The 5,000-nt window shown below is 39.6% G+C and overlaps 3 non-coding genes across 3 annotated transcripts; all 3 read right to left on the bottom strand.

The window, feature by feature from the left end:
* Window positions 1–240: 240 nt before the first annotated feature.
* On the bottom strand, window positions 241–313 carry TRNAR-UCG (transfer RNA arginine (anticodon UCG)). Its single transcript has one exon. It is a non-coding gene; the product is annotated as a tRNA-Arg (tRNA).
* Window positions 314–1,828: 1,515 nt separating this feature from the next.
* On the bottom strand, window positions 1,829–1,901 carry TRNAR-ACG (transfer RNA arginine (anticodon ACG)). Its single transcript has one exon. It is a non-coding gene; the product is annotated as a tRNA-Arg (tRNA).
* Window positions 1,902–4,132: 2,231 nt separating this feature from the next.
* Window positions 4,133–4,205, bottom strand: TRNAR-CCU (transfer RNA arginine (anticodon CCU)). Its single transcript has one exon. It is a non-coding gene; the product is annotated as a tRNA-Arg (tRNA).
* Between the last annotated feature and the right edge of the window lie 795 nt (window positions 4,206–5,000).

Genomic DNA, 5,000 nt, shown 5'->3' on the forward strand with positions numbered 1-5,000 from the left:
CCATTCTGTCACGTCAAAATTCTGCAAACCTATTACATATTCAGTGCGTCGGCATAGAAGCACTTTTTAATGCCACTAAAATGCACAAGTAGTTAGACTGAAGATGCAGCCTGAATGTGTTTACAGTATGTACTCCACTTTATTAATGATTAGTAATGAGAAAGTGAGGACTACAAGAGTATTGGAAAATACTTTCTCCACTCTGAATGTAAAGCAGATTGTGTGACCATTGGCCAAAAACAACCACGAAGGGACTCGAACCCTCAATCTTCTGATCCGAAGTCAGACGCCTTATCCATTAGGCCACGCGGTCATCCGTTCACCTGAGATGATTTTTATCATGTAGGTGGTATGCATGGATGGAGAACATATTATTGAAAGGTATTCAGGTTTACATCCCATAGTGTTCTTTCAGCTCTTTTCGCTGGAAGCACTTTTTTGGAATCTATATATTGAGAATTTTATGAGTACGATATGCTTTTGTTTTCCTTTTTGCATACAAACCTCTTTCCTCATGAGTTTAAAGCTCATTTGTATGCTCTACATAGCTCTGGACGTTTCCAGACGTGGAGTGAAACTGTTTTGAAAGTAGTACAAATTGCTCCTTCCTGCATATGCTAATTTTTCACACTCACATAGGTTGTATAAGTTTTATGAATCCTGGCTTGACCTATTCAAGTAGCTGAAAGCCTGTCACCACCTCTAGAAACAAGATTCACACCAATCCAATTCAAATAATTTTTTCCAAAGGAATATGTTCTGGCCGGTCGAAAATGCATCTCACAAAAATAGGCATTTGAAAATCTACTTTGCAATTTCAGAACACTAACATGACTGTGAAGTGTACACAAGTAAAACGGGACAGTTTCAAAGTACCTAATCCCTCATAAACTTCCGAGAGGAAGCATGTAATAAATCTACCTAATTTTCTGGAAAAGAAAGAGGCAGGATTTTTGTTATCACCTCAGATGGGACTCGAACCCACAATCCCTGGCTTAGGAGGCCAGTGCATTATCCATTAGGCCACTGAGGCACACATGCGTAGCTCTTTTCTAGAGGCATTATTTAAATGTATTCTATGGTCAGACACCGGTGTGTGCACACAGGGCATTTCTCACTTCTCTCTATAAGTAAACTTCCCATTTTCATCCTCTTCCATCCCCACCTTTAACGCTCTCTTCTATGCTATAATGGAGACTTTGCAATTTTAGCAAGTGGAGAGAAATTGGAGAACCACTTTCGACTCCACACTTCTTCTTCACTTACTTCTTTTCTCAATATACTGGGCTTAGAAAATGGTATCAAGCCATCCTTATCATCAGTAGGACACGGAAAGAGGCACTAAGTCTCCTAACCAAGTTCAACCACACTCTGCAACTTAACCATTGCACTACAAATTAGGCAACGGGGGCATCAGCAAAGGCAGCCAATGTGCCGATCCTTTATACATTTTGTGTAGTACTTTTCTTACTCGGAGGCAAAATCAGCACTTTAACTGCCCAAATCATACAGATTTTACACATGTAGCACTCTATGCACACATAGGCACACACCTTGCAGTTCTTCTACACACACTTAAGCTAAAAACCCATTCTGTCATGTCAAAATTCTGCAAACCTATTACATATTCAGTGCGTCGGCATAGAAGCACTTTATAATGCCACTAAAATGCACAAGTAGTTAGACTGAAGATGCAACCTGAATGAGTTTACAGTATGTACTCCACTTTATTAATGATTAGTAATGAGAAAGTGAGGACTACAAGAGTATTGGAAAAGACTTTTTCCACTCTGAATGTAAAGCAGATTGTGTGACCATTGGCCAAAAACGACCACGAAGGGACTCGAACCCTCAATCTTCTGATCCGTAGTCAGATGCCTTATCCATTAGGCCACGCGGTCATCCGTTCACCTGAGATGATTTTTATCATGTAGGTGGTATGCATGGATGGAGAACATATTATTGAAAGGTATTCAGGTTTACATCCCATAGTGTTCTTTCAGCTCTTTTCGCTGGAAGCACTTTTTTGGAATCTATATATTGAGAATTTTATGAGTACGATATGCTTTTGTTTTCCTTTTTGCATACAAACCTCTTTCCTCATGAGTTTAAAGCTCATTTGTATGCTCTACATAGCTCTGGACGTTTCCAGACGTGGAGTGAAACTGTTTTGAAAGTAGTACAAATTGCTCCTTCCTGCATATGCTAATTTTTCACACTCACATAGTTTGTATAAGTTTTATGAATCCTGGCTTGACCTATTCAAGTAGCTGAAAGCCTGTCACCACCTCTAGAAGCAAGATTCACACCAATCCAATTCAAATCATTTTTTGCAAAAGAATATGTTCTGGCCGGTCGAAAATGCATCTCACAAAAATAGGCATTTAAAAATCTACTTTGCAGTTTCAGAACACTAACATGACTGTGAAGTGTACACAAGTAAAATGGGACAGTTTCAAAGTACCTAATCCCTCATAAACTTCCGAGAGGAAGCATGTAATAAATCTACCTAATTTTCTGGAAAAGAAAGAGGGAGGATTTTTGTTATCACCTCAGATGGGACTCGAACCCACAATCCCTGGCTTAGGAGGCCAGTGCCTTATCCATTAGGCCACTGAGACACACATGCATAGCTCTTTTCTAGAGGCATTATTTAAATGTATTCTATGGTCAGACACCGGTGTGTGCACACAGGGCATTTCTCACTTCTCTCTATAAGTAAACTTCCCATTTTCATCCTCTTCCATCCCCGACTTTAACGCTCTCTTCTATGCTATAATGGAGACTTTGCAATTTTAGCAAGTGGAGAGAAATTGGAGAACCACTTTCGACTCCACACTTCTTCACTTACTTCTTTTCTCAATATACTGGGCTTAGAAAATGGTATCAAGCCATCATTATCATCAGTAGGACACGGAAAGAGGCACTAAGTCTCCTAACCAAGTTCAACCACACTCTGCAACTTAACCATTGCACTACAAATTAGGCAACGGGGGCATCAGCAAAGGCAGCCAATGTGCCGATCCTTTTTACATTTTGTGTAGTACTTTTCTTACTCGGAGGCAAAATCAGCACTTTAACTGCCCAAATCATACAGATTTTACACATGTACCACTCTATGCACACATAGGCACACACCTTGCAGTTCTTCTACACACACTTAAGCTAAAAACCCATTCTGTCACGTCAAAATTCTGCAAACCTATTACATATTCAGTGCGTCGGCATAGAAGCACTTTTTAATGCCACTAAAATGGACAAGTAGTTAGACTGAAGATGCAGCCTGAATGAGTTTACAGTATGTACTCCACTTTATTAATGATTAGTAATGAGAAAGTGAGGACTACAAGAGTATTGGAAAATACTTTTTCCACTCTGAATGTAAAGCAGATTGTGTGACCATTGGCCAAAAACAACCACGAAGGGACTTGAACCCTCAATCTTCTGATCTGAAGTCAGACGCCTTATCCATTAGGCCACGCGGTCATCCATTCACCTGAGATGATTTTTATCATGTAGGTGGTATGCATGGATGGAGAACATATTATTGAAAGGTATTCAGGTTTACATCCCATAGTGTTCTTTCAGCTCTTTTCGCTGGAAGCACTTTTTTGGAATCTATATATTGAGAATTTTAAGAGTACGATATGCTTTTGTTTTCCTTTTTGCATACAAACCTCTTTCCTCATGAGTTTAAAGCTCATTTGTATGCTCTACATAGCTCTGGACGTTTCCAGACGTGGAGTGAAACTGTTTTGAAAGTAGTACAAATTGCTCCTTCCTGCATATGCTAATTTTTCACACTCACATAGGTTGTATAAGTTTTAGGAATCCTGGCTTGACCTATTCAAGTAGCTGAAAGCCTGTCACCACCTCTAGAAGCAAGATTCACACCAATCAATTCAAATCATTTTTTCCAAAAGAATATGTTCTGGCCGGTCGAAAATGCATCTCACAAAAATAGGCATTTAAAAATCTACTTTGCAGTTTCAGAACACTAACATGACTGTGAAGTGTACACAAGTAAAATGGGACAGTTTCAAAGTACCTAATCCCTCATAAACTTCCGAGAGGAAGCATGTAATAAATCTACCTAATTTTCTGGAAAAGAAAGAGGGAGGATTTTTGTTATCACCTCAGATGGGACTCGAACCCACAATCTCTGGCTTAGGAGGCCAGTGCCTTATCCATTAGGCCACTGAGACACACATGCATAGCTTTTTTCTAGAGGCATTATTTAAATGTATTCTATGGTCAGACACCGGTGTGTGCACACAGGGCATTTCTCACTTCTCTCTATAAGTAAACTTCCCATTTTCATCCTCTTCCATCCCCGACTTTAACGCTCTCTTCTATGCTATAATGGAGACTTTGCAATTTTAGCAAGTGGAGAGAAATTGGAGAACCACTTTCGACTCCACACTTCTTCTTCACTTACTTCTTTTCTCAATATACTGGGCTTAGAAAATGGTATCAAGCCATCCTTATCATCAGTAGGACACGGAAAGAGGCACTAAGTCTCCTAACCAAGTTCAACCACACTCTGCAACTTAACCATTGCACTACAAATTAGGCAACGGGGGCATCAGCAAAGGCAGCCAATGTGCCGATCCTTTATACATTTTGTGTAGTACTTTTCTTACTCGGAGGCAAAATCAGCACTTTAACTGCCCAAATCATACAGATTTTACACATGTACCACTCTATGCACACATAGGCACACACCTTGCAGTTCTTCTACACACACTTAAGCTAAAAACCCATTCTGTCATGTCAAAATTCTGCAAACCTATTACATATTCAGTGCGTCGGCATAGAAGCACTTTTTAATGCCACTAAAATGCACAAGTAGTTAGACTGAAGATGCAACCTGAATGAGTTTACAGTATGTACTCCACTTTATTAATGATTAGTAATGAGAAAGTGAGGACTACAAGAGCATTGGAAAATACTTTTTCCACTCTGAATGTAAAGCAGATTGTGTGACCATTGGCCAAAAA

This window comes from Triturus cristatus, chromosome 4_1, assembly GCF_964204655.1.
Source record: "Triturus cristatus chromosome 4_1, aTriCri1.1, whole genome shotgun sequence".
Taxonomy (NCBI): Eukaryota; Metazoa; Chordata; class Amphibia; order Caudata; family Salamandridae; genus Triturus; species Triturus cristatus.